The 13286-nt window shown below is 45.8% G+C and overlaps 1 protein-coding gene across 9 annotated transcripts in view; it reads left to right on the top strand.

The window, feature by feature from the left end:
* Window positions 1-13286, top strand: part of R3HDM2 (R3H domain containing 2) — a 69381-nt gene that overhangs the window by 20222 nt on the left and 35873 nt on the right. The window contains exon 1 of one of the 9 annotated variants that reach the window (XM_062597121.1): window positions 532-548. The exons of the other annotated variants lie outside the window; for them this stretch is intronic. The gene's annotated coding sequence lies outside the window, so the exon portion shown is untranslated. Of the gene's footprint in view, window positions 1-531; window positions 549-13286 lie in introns of those variants that run through there. 9 annotated transcript variants of the gene reach the window in all.

The following is a 13286-nucleotide window of genomic DNA, read 5'->3' as shown; positions in this document are numbered from 1 at the left end:
TGTGTCCCAGTTCCCACCCATGAAAATACAGGTGGCACCTATATTGCAGATTTGTTAGGACAATTAGGTGTTTTGTAAGTTGTCAAGGAAGTCTTTAACATGTGATTGTTAATGTGAAAAGAACAATGGGCTCCAGAGAGAAGTTAATAGCTCTGAGCTCTCTGTGCTTGCTATTGAGCAGTGTGTGTGGGGGGGTGTTTGTATATAGTTCATTACAAAGGATAATAGATCATAAATATGGGACACCTGTCCAACAACATTTGTGCTACAAATGATGAGTGGAAGTGTCTGAATTTATGGTATTTGGATTTAGAGGAGAATAGTTGAGTAGACAAAATTCTACCATTCCCATTTAAAATAGTGCTTATTTTATCTGCACCACATAGAAAACATTGTTACTAGAAAAACTACTGAAGGCCAACTTGATGGAGAAGCTTTGCAGATGCTCTGCACCTGGGATGGCCAGTGAGGCACGTAAGCCAGGAAGGGCTATACAGATTTGTGCCAGTGCCCATGCTGCTGCAGTCGCCGCCGCATATGCAATGAAGGTGGGCAAGTGCATGTTTGCTGTGCCTGTTCCCCACTGCACTGCATGCTTGCTGCAGACCCTCCGTCATGGGGGCCTCCTCTTTATTTGTGTGTGTGCATTGCTGCAGGGCTCTGAATGAGAAGGGGACACAGCTCTATTTGCTGTCAGCATTTTAATAATAACTGTTTTAGATTCTTGATTTATAGGGTAGGCAAATAAACATTTGCTGGGGCCAATGTGTTGAGCACGGCGGCTGCAGCATCCACTGGCTGCCTGGCTTGTTGCCATGCATCCTTTTGTTAATGCCATCTCTCTTCTCTCCTTCCTCTCCGTTCTTCTGGCATCGGCATGTGTTCTATTTTTAAACTGGGCTGTGCTCTGTATTGCGGCATTTCTCTTCCTGAATTATTTATCAGTGTTCAGAGCTGAATGGAGCACTATGTTTCTTCCACTGCTCATTATTGCCCACGTGTCTGTCTTGAGCCATTGACAGATTTGGTTCATGTCAAATCTCCCAGGCCTCAGCTTGGAGGGGCTGTAGAGAATGCCAAGGGCTTGGTCCCAGCCTGTGCTAATGCGAGACTGTACAGATCTGTATTTGTTTAATACTTTACTTGCTGGGGAAGGAGGGGAGGTGGTGGTGGTTTCCATGATACTATATCTTTAGGTTTTAACTGAGCTGGGTTTGAATGGAAGGCCCCCTTTTCATTCTTTTTTACTGCCTGGAGTGGCTTCTGCCTAGGAAGATGACATCTCTATGCATGTGTATGTGCATGAGCACGTGGAGAAGACAGCATCAGAGATGGTGTGGGCGTGGCTGAGCTTGGCTCAAAGCTTATTGGTGGCAGGGTTTTAATTTTTACTTCTCTTGGAGAAGAGGAGAAAATGGTAATTTTGTTAAATCTGAAACCTTTCACACCCCTTTCCCCCTTCCCCCTCCAACTCCTCAGAGAAGATGGCAACATAGCCTTTAAAAGGAGATAGTGGGCAGGAGGTTAGGTCTGGAGGATTTTCCAGCTACTCACTGAATATAATTTGTCCTGTCCCCTTTCTTTGCTTGAATGTCTCTCAGCACTTGTTATTTTCCTCCTATACCTCTCTTTTCCCTCCTATTCTCCCATCTCTCCTTTTTCCTTTATTTTTTGTTTGATGATGGATTTGGCTACTCTGTATCCCTGCTGCCTCTGAACTTTGTGGCAGTGGAGTTGAGGTGGTTGCTGTCCTCTCAGTCAAGCATGAGGAGGGAAAGATCTTGCTGGAGGAAAGAGGTGCACTGTCACTTCTCTGCTTCAGAGGGAGAGAAGAGGCAGTAGCTGCTGCCATTCCTCCTTGCCTCCCTTGCAGGAGAGGCTGGATGCTTGCAGTGCTGTGACGAGCATGCAAGAAACATGGTCTTGCCTGTGTGACTGTCTTGCAGATGTGTTTAGCCTCTCCCCACTCTTCTCCCACCCCACCTCTATAATAACTGTTTTGTTTCCAGTTGTGTACCGGACAGAGGGAGAGGTCTTCTCAAGGCTGTAGGGAAAGGACAGGACAAGTCCCACTGCTGTGCAGTGAAGGGAGAGGCAGGCTCTAGGCAACAGTGGATGAACAGAGAGTGATGCTACTGCACAGTGCACTTAAGGAAACCCACCTCTATGCAGGCGTTGAAGTGCTCTTGGGCATCTTCAAGGTTTGGAGTTAGGAATAAAATTCAGAAGCAGTAGCAGATGACAAGTTGACCATGAGCCAGCAATGTGCCCTGGTGGGCAAGAAAACCAATGGTATCCTGGGGTGCATTGGGAAGACTGTTGCCAGCAGGTCAAGGGAGGTGATCCTGCCCCTCTCCTCAGCCCTGGTGAGGCCTCATCTCAAGTACTGTGTCCAGTCTTGGGCTTCCCAGGACAAGAGAGACATGGAGCTACTGAAGAGAGTCCAGCGTGGGGCTACAAGGATGATCAGAGGGCTGGAGCATCTGCGCTATGAGGAATGGCTGTGACAGCTGGACCTCTTTAGCCTGGGGGAGAGAAGACTGAGGAGGGATCTTATCAATGTGTACAAATACCTGCAGGGAGGGTGTAAGGGGGAAGGGGCCAAAATATTTTCAGTTGTCCCATGTGACAGGACAAGAGGCCATGAGCAAAAATTGAACCACAGGAAATTCCATCTGAATGTGAGGGGGAATTTCTTCACTGTGAGTGACAGAGCACTGGAACAGGTTGCCCAGCGAGGTGGTGGAGTCTCCTTCTCTGGAGATATTCAAAACCTGCTTGGATGCAACCCTGTCTAACCTGCTGTAGGTTGACCCCGTTGGACTAGATGATCTCCAGAGGTCCCTTCCAACCTTACTGATTCTATGATAGCGGTATACTGGTGAAGGGCTATGGGGAGGAGCACTGGTGTTTGGCTGACCAGAAGCTTGAGTTTTGGAGTGTGCCAAGCCCAGAGCTCCTTGGTTCAGACTGGATCCCCCTCTCTGACTCTTGAGTTCAGTCCAGAAATGTTCAGAACCAGAAAACTCAGCACCATGTTCTGTGTCCATTTTGGTAATTCCTTGCTGACGTGAAGCAAGCGTGTACTCTGTGTGCTGGCTCAATAGTGACATGAGATTGGCTATGCCTCTGTATCCCTGGGAGGAGGGGTGCAGGGATAGGGAATCCAGCTGTCACATTGAGAGCTGAGCAAGGGACTTGGCAGCATGTGATTTTTAAATACTTAAGTGCAGTGGATGCCATTTGCCATTAGCAGCATGGCTTTGAGCAACAGACAGTTTGCAGTGTGCTGTGAAAATGCAGCTGTGATTCACCTTAAACAAGGTGCTGTAGTTCACTGAAACCCAGCTGTGGGGTAGCGTGCTTTTCTGGTAATCTCCTAAGTGCTAGTTGCGTGTGTTTTTTTTAAGATCTGGGCCAATAGGAGTAGCATGTGCCTTTAATTTGTGTGTGTCAGTGTGTTCCTGCAGCATCTTGAGTGACACAGTGATTCCCAGCACCAGGGTGAGCTAGGGACAGGGCAGCCAGACCTTGACTCTCTTGACTCCTGTGTTTTGCTTCTTTGGGCATAAATGAAACTTGCCTTTTTATGGTAGCAGAGACAGAGACTGTTCAGCCAGTTGGAGTTGCTGATGTCTAGCCTGTTCCCTTCAGAGGTGTCACCCCATTAAAAAACCCTCTCATTTGTAGTGGCTTTGGAGGTTGAGTCTCTATTGGGCTCTTCTACTTTTTGTTTGTACTCCCCCTCACTCCCTCATCATAGCTTCTCATCAGCAAAGCACACTGGTTGCAGGGCTTGTATGTGGAGGGATCAGGGAGTTGGTTTTACTGAGGAATTCTGGGTGTTCTCTTTCTGCCCCATTCATTTTTTCTCATGTGGCATATGAATGAGCCCAGACCATCCCTCGCTCCTGGTCATGGTGATTCTACTGGCCTCCTACGTCTAGCTTTTCCCGGGCCTAGCTCTGGATGTTTGTGGAATGTTTTTCAGGGGACATATTAGAGTAGGTATCTGCCAGCAGTAATGGGCTGCTGTTCTCATCCTTTCCACTTCCTGGCTCCAAACACCAAGAAAAAAAAAAAAGAAAAGAGAGAGAGAGGGGGGTCTTGTGGCCTGGGGACCTTAGAGAAGGTCTTCAACTTACTGTGTGTGATGGTTATTGTATCTGCGTAAGAATGGTCCCTCTGACTTGAGCCTTTTGCTCAGATGCCTGTCAGGTGCCTGCCAGCACCTGGGAGTCAAGTCATGTTAGGCACTGAGCTGTCCAAAACCCTCCTGTAGTCTGTATGGCCATAATGTCCTTGGAATTGTATGCTGTCTGGAGGGAGTGTTTCCAGCTGTGCTGCTGGTTGCAATGAGCAGGGCTGGTTTCAACCCAGTCTGTGATGTAGTCCTCCAACTCCTTAAGGATCTGCTCTCTCTCGTCCGTCTCCCCCCCCCCCCTCTCGTCCGTCTCCCCCCCCCCCTCTCGTCCGTCTCCCCCCCCCTCTCTCTCGTCCGTCTCCCCCCCCCTCTCTCTCGTCCGTCTCCCCCCCCCTCTCTCTCGTCCGTCTCCCCCCCCCTCTCTCTCGTCCGTCTCCCCCCCCCTCTCTCTCGTCCGTCTCCCCCCCCCTCTCTCTCGTCCGTCTCCCCCCCTCTCTCTCTCGTCCGTCTCCCCCCGTCTCATGCAGTGCTGCAGTGCCTGAGACTGGTAGAGGTGAGAGAACTAGCATCTGACATGGCCTGCAATAGGGAGTCTGTCCCAGGATCATTTGTTCTGGACTCTTTTGCTCCCTTTTTTAAGGGGAGGGGGAGTTTTTTGATCTGGGTAGATAAATGAATGCATTTAAATCCATCAGTCGTGTTATTCTCCCTTTCCTGCTGCTGCAGGTTTCTGATGAAAGCTGTCTGGTACATGTCCAGTACATGGGGAGCACTGCCCCAGGCTGGTGATAGTTTTTTACATCAATGCCATCCCACCAGTCCAGTATCACAGGCCTGAATTTTGTTTCCCATCTAGTGGGATTATACCCACTACCTAATTGACTGTCTTCTCTCAACAGAAGCTGGACTGGGCAAATTACAGCCTAAGCTCGTTTGGTATACATCTGCTAGGGAAGGAGTGAACATGTTTCCTCTTGCTTTTTGCACTTTAATGTTACTGATATTTGCTCTGCAGTATTACTGTTAGACATAAGCAGCTTCCCTGCCAGCTGAGAACACAGATAATACCTAATGCTACTCCATCTTTTCTGGTTCATGTCCCATCCCCCCTCACCCCACCCCCCGACCTAGTTTTAATGCACATACACAGTACCTAAGCAAATGGCTCTCAGGTATGAAAAGCAGGAGATCTGCAAGTTGTCTGTAGAGCTTTTTCCAGCCTACTGCGGCAGCCAAGGCTGCCAGTGGGGCTGACTCATTCTTCCTTCTCCTCCTCCTTCTACCCAGGATTTACTGTCTCCTTATATGAGAAGAATACAGTTTAGGAAATCCTCCCTCAGACATACAATTCATGAAGATGAAATGCTGCCGGCTCACACTGATAATGGGCTGTGGTTTTTTGTTTGTTTTTGTTTTTTTTTTCCTGAAAGAGCCTGACAAACAAGTTCCCAGGAGGCTGCATCTGTCCTGTCTGGGGTAGGTGCTTGTGTGCTTGTGTCCTAGAGCTGCAAGGCTTTTTTTGCTCTGAAATCTGTCCTTGCTGAGCTGCCTGACAGGGGTCTAAATGCAGGTTTGCAGCCCAGGCTTACGTTATGGAACTTCTTTTCATTCTACTTTAATGATAGTGTTAAAAACTGACAGCGGAGTTTTAAGCAGAAGGCCCCAAACTGTCTATATATCTTTGCTTGCTTAATATGCTCTGCCAGCTGGGGTTCTTTGAAAGCAGGAAGACCTGATAGAAGGAAAGAAGAACATCCAAAATTCCCTCTCCTTTTATAGTACTAATCTTGCTATTGCAGAGCTCCAGAGCAAAGGACATCAGCAATTGTCCTTAATGCTCCTGAGTCAAAATCCAACAGACCAGAGGTGCTCCTTAGCAGAATAAAGCATTGTGGGTTTCCCTGACTTTGGTGACCGGAGACTTTAACATTTTGTCTATGTAGAGCAAAGATCCCTGGCCTGGGAGTGTGCTGGAGCACCAGTGAGCTGAACTCTTCTGTCCCTTTCTGTTGCTTCTTCATTTGAAAAGTAACTGATGGAGCTTCTTCAGGGCTATGAACGCCGAAACTGAACCTCCCTTCAAAGGGACTGTCTGGGTGCTATGTGACATGACTAAACAAACCCAAAATAGATATACAGGAGAAAAAAACTCTGATGTTGAGTTGTTAAACTAATCTCTGTTGGAGTCTTGCAACTCTGGTGGGTTCAGCTGCCACAGGGAGTCACTCTGAGCACATGCTTTCTGCCAAGGAGACACGTATGTCCACGCTGGCTTCCTGCTGAACAGTGTATGTAGCTGAGCAGCAGCAACTGACTGCCTTTGCAACAATGCTGGCTATGCAGTATGCTGAGAAACTTACGGTCCATGTGGAGCCCCTCAGCTCTGCTGAAGGCCCTGATCCTGCAAACTTGCATGACTTGGGCTGCGGTGACTGTTTTTTCAGAGAGTGGGTTCAGTTCCCTTAGGCAGGTACCATCATTTTAAAAGTTATTTATGAACTGAGGGAGAGTGGGGGGAGCTTGAAATGGCCAGAAATAGGCATGAAGGGAACTTGAATCTTTTGAATCTGGGTCTGCTTTACATCATCTGATGCAGGATTCTCACGTGATATTGATAAGTTTTTGCATACAGCCTGTATAGCATTTATTAATTGTGACCACTCTCTTGAAAATGGGGCTACTGCAATGCCTAGTGACTTTTGTTTTATTGCCTTCTGGCTTGATCCTCTGTCATTCCTCTCTCACCTTTTCTCTAGCCATGAGATTCCCCTCTTCAAATGTCAGTATTGCTGTGGAGAGAAGCAGGGAGCTGTTTACTGTAGCCAGCATCGCAGCAGTTACAGCAGGAAGCAGAGGACAGCTAGCCAGGAACACTTACCTGCTGTTCGCATGGGCATGACAGGCTTGATTCAGGTGACTTTGAAATGGGTTAAGACATAAACTCATGCATGTGCTTAAGTGCTTTGCAGAGCAGGGCTGCTTTACAAACTTGAACTTTGATTTGTCATGAAGCTGAGATAATCAGGTTTTTAGAGTCCCATCTCGTTGTTCTGTAGAAAACTTTATTGGACTGCTTCTTTGGCTGTGGAAAGGGATCATTAAAGAAACTGAATTAAATTAGCGAAAGTAGTAGAGGCAAGCTCTGAGGAGGCTTTATCAGCATGGCCCTATACTTCTTCATGATTTGGTTCTGTTTTGTTTTGGATTTTGTCAGACAAAATGGTTGGGAAACAGTTTTATAACTGCCGCACTTAAGCCTCTCCACCTCCTTGACCCCAGGGCTGATTCAATCCTCTCATCTTTATCTCCTTTCTCAACACTTTTGTCTTTATACCACTGTCCTGTGAGCCTTGCTGCTCTTCGCTCTGCTGCCAGCTCCAGCAGTGCCAAAACTCAGCCAGAGTGAGGAGGTTCCTCGAGAGCAGCTGCTGGTGGAGCTGATCATCTGTGCAGGCAGCACCAGCTCTGCAGAGGGCACTCCCTTGGACTCTGGGCTGCACCTTGCCTAAGACAGGTTTGTGCCCAGTGGGCAAAAGAAGGTTTAGGGTGCTTGAAACCTGCTTTTGGCCAGCTTTTAGAGTGGCTTTTAGGCCAGCTTTAGTCAAAAGATCTTGGGAGCCTAATAAAAGGTGAGTTCTGAGCCTGGCCAGAGTCAGGTATTGCTTGGAGGTCCATTACTGGCTTTGCCTGTGCAGGTCACATAGCAGGGCTGCCTCATGCATTTGAGCTTTGGTATGTGGAGAGGGGACTTGACTGCAGCTTGTCTCTCTGTGGAGCTTCCAGGTCCAGGACAGGAAACCCTTTTGTAGGGACAGTATAAGCAAGTGAGTAGTTCCAAACTTCTTTAGGGCCATTTGCATTTCTTGTTTCCTGTGTTTCCCATGTTTGTCGGCATTTAATCATTAATAAGCAAGAAAAACCAACTGAGTTGAAATGGAACTGCTAAAAGCACTGACCACTTGGATACAGTTATGACAACAGTAGCAGTGCAATAAGGCTGCCTGTAACTTTGCATTTGTAGGGCGTTCTACAAAGTGCAGTGCATGTGTTGAATTCTTTTGGAAGATGTTTGTTTACTGGGATACCTCTTCTTTCCTCCTGCACTGGCATTCATGTTGCTTCAGTGCCTGGCAATGGAAGGATGCTGTGTCTTTAAAACCTTCTCAGGGCTTTGCGGAGGCAGTTCCACTGAAGTATTTGAATGAGAGCAAGAAGGGGGTGTGCATGTGGCTATTGGCAGAGCTCTGTATGACATCCCTCTGAACAGCTGGGCTGTGCTTTGCTTCAGAGTTGCTTGTCAGAGCAATTAGCTTGCCGTAGCAGCAGCAAAGATAGCTAGCGTTTCATTCAGGGGTGGGACCAGGGAGGCTGGGGGGGAAGCCTTCTAAGAAGCAAAATTCCCTTGGCAAAATTCCCCTTGAACTGGTTGTGGCAATGAAATCTCCATTGAAATCAGGAAACAGATGATCTCCTGAGCGTGCAGAACCACCAGGGTGAGTTTATTCTTAGCATTAAGTCTCCGGTTATTTTGGGCTTGAGAAAGATTGACCAGAGACTTTTCTTTTCCTCTCTCCACACTGCTACCATGCAAATACAGTATAGGTATAAATGCGAGCGAGTGTTTCAGGGATGGGGACCTGACATCATTCATCTCTGGTAAGTAAGTGACAGGATTTCTGCTTCTTAATGGGGTTAATTTAAAAAAGACTCTTTACTAGAATGAATGCACATCTCTCTGATCCCATTCAGGGCTTGAGAGCTTAAGCTGAGCTTTCTCCTTCCTCTTTTTGTGTTGCTGGGAATGCACCAAACCGGGGAATCCCTGATAAGCTTGCCGTACTCCTCCATGTCATTAAGGAGTTCCCAATGCCAGGCTCATGGGATCTTCTTGTGTCTTAGCTTGGTGTTTATGCAACTTGCTTCTGGGTAGTTTCTGTTCATTTTGCAAAGAGAAAGTACCCTCTACTGCTCTGAAAGGTTATAATTTAAAAGATTCGCTTGTTTCAAGTTGGCTAGTTGCTGGCAAATGTTGACTAGCTAATTGGCTACATGCCATATGAAATGTTCGGATTAGTTTACGCAATTTGGTGTTCTGTAGGACTATGTATATCTGTGTGCATGTATGTTTTAACCCTCTCATTATTTTAAACCTCTCACTGAACTAGGTTTTGTTCTAGTGGAATCAGGACTTCATATCCCATTTATGTCCTTACAAACATGCTTATCTTCTGGCCTTGCCCAAAACACAAGGAAATGATGATTTGAGATTTAGTGCTAGGAACTGTTTTCCTGGGCTTGATGCACTAGTCAGTTACAGGATCTTCATCTAAGTGTGTTTCCTTTCCCTCCATCTCTTCAAAGGGCTTGTTTAGAATTGGAAGCATCACCTGTCACTTAAGGAACTGCAAACAGTAATAGCATCTGCTGCAATGAATGGTGAACATTTCAGCAGGTGAAGGCTGAGTTCATCTTGCAGAAAGCTTAAGCCATTTCAGAAAGTGGGAAGAGGTATGTTTCACCTACTCTTCAGGCTGCACCTTCATTGTCATATCCAACTTCTGCAGCTGGCAGCCCAAATGTACATTTTTTTTTTTTAATCCTCATTCCCTATTTCATTCTTTCATTCAGTGATCAAATCAGTTTCTGGATGTTGCTTGGAAAACAGCCACAGTGTTTGTATTTACTCTATGCCTGTTGGGTACGTAGTGAGTCAAGTGATTAAGAACTATCCTCTACTAGCAGGCTGAGCCTTAAAAATGGGAAGGGAAATACTATAGGTAGCAACCCTCCTTTTTTCCCTTCTCCCCAAGGAAGTGTGCCAGAAGCTGCCATGCTTTGGGTCTGATGTAGTGAAGTTTGGAGATCTGTACTTTGCCAGCCCAGGTCAGTTCAGAAGTGGCAAGCTGGGCTGGTGAACACCTTGCTTTCTCTGCCAGCTTTTCTTAATCTTGTTTGTACTTGTGCTTCTGATTGGCACAGGCTTGGCACACAAGTGTACTAGCAATAGGTTTGGAGCTATTTCTCATCTTGTGCTTCTTTCTTTAGCCTAGTTGCCATCCCTGTATCTGTGGGTCTTCTGCTTAGGATTATCTGAAAGAATTAGGGCTTGTAGCAGTGGCAACTCTTGCCAGGATTTTGCTTCTCTACCTAGGAAGGGTTAACAGAAATTCTGGTTCAATGCTGTCTTTCTGCATCTTGACACTGTAGAAAGTAGGTGGATAATTTCTTACTAGCTTTTCAGGAAACCCCTGTGGTGGACAACCCTCATTAATTGTTGCTGGGAAACAGCTCTGACATCACTGAAGCAGTTCCCTGGTCTTTAGATGAATACAGTAATAGCTTGTGATGGAGAAAGGAAAATTGGTGTGGAGAAGGGAACCGCTCTGACAGGGAAGATGCTTTTCTCAAACTGATGTCTTCTTTCTCTCACCATCCTGCCTAAGAACTCTCAGAGGACCTGTTCACAAATACTTATAACACTACATTTGGACTGAACTTAGGCTCTTTTTTCTCAAGAACTGTTTATATGGATGGCTGCTCTGATCCTTTCACTTTTTAACTATTGGCTTTTTTTTTCCTCTCCTAGATTTTGAAAACAAGTGAGAATCCCTCATCCTTTGCCTTGATTGCAGCCCCCAAAATAAACTCGAAAGGAAAAGAACATCACTTTTATCATCAAATAAATACTATTCCCCTAGACTAACAGAGGGAAAGCAGAAAAACTGAAGATGGCTGCCACTGCTGTGAACTTCAGGCTAAGAGAACTGCTTAAGTCTGATACTGAGACTGTTTAAACTCATTCTCTAATATCATTTAAATGCTTCTCTTTGCAAACCCTCCTGTTGTTTATGCTGTTTGTGTGATAGGTTCCATTCTCCTCATGTTGTCCTGCCTGTCCAGGCTATTAGCCTTTTGGAAGTGATGTGGAGCAGTGGGTACCTAATAACTGTAGCAGAAATTCTCTACATCTCCCGGAAAACAGGAATAAGCAAAACTTACTCATCTAGTTCAAAATGCTTTGAGATTTTTGTGCCCAGAAGTGCTGTTTAGTGCTGCAAAGAATGTGTACTGGGTTGGTGACTGAGTCTTCTTTCCAGCTAGGGCACTGGAGGGCTTGAAATGAAAGTCAACTGTGCTGTGAAGTACAGCACAGCTAGTATCAAGAGGTCCCAGTGATGAGACTGGACCAAGTACCACTGCCATGTCTGCAGGTAGAACTCCATTCTCCCTTTCTTGTCTGGTTGTTTGACCATAAAAGCTATTTCAATTCAGGGTGCCATAACATTCACTAACAGATCCATTATTTTAAATGAATTTCAAACAGTTTATTATGTGCCTTTATTACATACCTTTCCACACACACCATTTTTTCTTTTGATGCTTAAAAAGAAAACATGCATCAAAATTTGAGCAGCAAATGTAGTCAGGGTGGAGGGAGGCTCTCAGAGGGATCTGGGTATCTTCACAGCCTCTGGCTTTGGTGCTGAACTGAATTCTTGTCCCCAGGAGATCTCAAGCATGCCTCAGTCCAATGATTCCCTTCTTCCAGTGTCGTCAAATTCACAGCAGAAATGAGATGGGAGCTCTGATCTTGTGTAGCATATAGGCTGCTTTGGGAGTAAAAAGAAAGGAACTGAATATGCAAGCTGGATGCTGTGAACACATCAGTCAACTCTTCGCTGAAGTTACCTGTCAGGCATGTGGCAACTCTTCCTCCTGTTACTACTCTCAGTCAGAAATTTTCATGTTTAGAAAGAACCTTCCCTTGTCCACTTGCTGCAGTTGACTGCACTGTGCAGTAGATGAGAGCTGCTTTGGAATTGCATAGCTGGGTGGAGCCAGGCAGGTGCAAACTGGGGAATCTGAGAATGGCAGTAGCTTGAGAAGAAATAGAAACGTTTCTCCTTTACATCCTGTAAAGCTTGTCCTACTGTTCAGTGCGCAATCTGGATTATTTGTTATTGACATTTTCTTAAAGGAAGTTTTCATGGTTAGTCTTGACCATGGAAGAACTTGGGTGATCTGAAATATTTTGGCAGAGAAACTGTGCTTTACCAAGGCCTTGGACTAAGATAACACTTTATGAAGTTAAGCACACAGTAACATTTGACACTGGTGAAAAGAAAGCTGATGTTATCACTAAGTCACTTATCTGAATTTGTACTTTACAAATCTACACTGGAGGTGAAGGTCCTATTCCCCTCTTTAATTTCCTACTGAACGTATTGCAGAAACAAAACTGGCTATGCTACAAATAGACTTTGACTGTTGCTGCCATAGCCTCTCTTCTCTGAATCCTGCAGTGTAGGATGACATGAACCTGCTAACTCTTGGCTCTGCTTTAGGGAAGTAAGTGATGCAGTTGTGTGCATTGAAATGATCAAGTGAGACTGCCCAAAGGAACTAGAGGTCTGGGTGGACCTTGGGGTGTGTGGGGGAACCCTTGCATGATGTGTAAATGGCTTTGCATGGGAGAAGAGCAGAGGTCTTTCTCACATAGAGGAGGCAAGAGCTTTATACAGAGAGAGTACAGTGATGTCTTTGCTTTTTCTCAAAGTGTTCACTACCCTTCCTGCCTTCCAACAGCTCTGGAAAGAAAAAGGAAGGCATTTAGAAGTGCTTTGGGGAGAAAGAAGACTTTAGAAGTAACCAGTGTGAATAACTTATGACCTAATCAGATCTGTTTTGGACATGGCATGGGTTGAGTTCCTGGCAAATGAACGGAATCTGTGTTACTTAACTGAAGTGTCATTTCTTCCCTCCATGTTGGTTCATGTGGCATGGGTGTTACCAGGCATTATGGCTGGGCTAGCCGGGTATGCTGGAATACCCTCTAATAATTATTATTCTGCTCAGTTTGAGACTCTCTCTAAAGCTCTAAATTATAAATGGAAGTTATCTCCTTTGCTGCTGAAATGCAGCCACCCCTGGCATGAAAGCCACCCAGCAATTGAAGTTGCACAGAAACAACGTGGCAATTTGAGGCAGGAAGCAAAGGCCTGTCTTGAGTGGGAACACTTGGAATCTAGAGGAGGAAGAAATGAATAGGTTTTTTTGTTTGTTTGTTTGTTTGTTTTAATCCTGGGACAAGTGCAGAGTTCTGCCATGACTACTCAGGCCCTTGAGTTTATCTCCCATGGGA

This window comes from Rhea pennata, chromosome 29 (assembly GCF_028389875.1).
Source record: "Rhea pennata isolate bPtePen1 chromosome 29, bPtePen1.pri, whole genome shotgun sequence".
In the NCBI taxonomy this organism is placed as follows: Eukaryota; Metazoa; Chordata; class Aves; order Rheiformes; family Rheidae; genus Rhea; species Rhea pennata.
The sequence above is the reverse complement of the archived record's forward strand: the minus strand, read 5'-3'. Positions and strand labels throughout refer to the sequence as shown.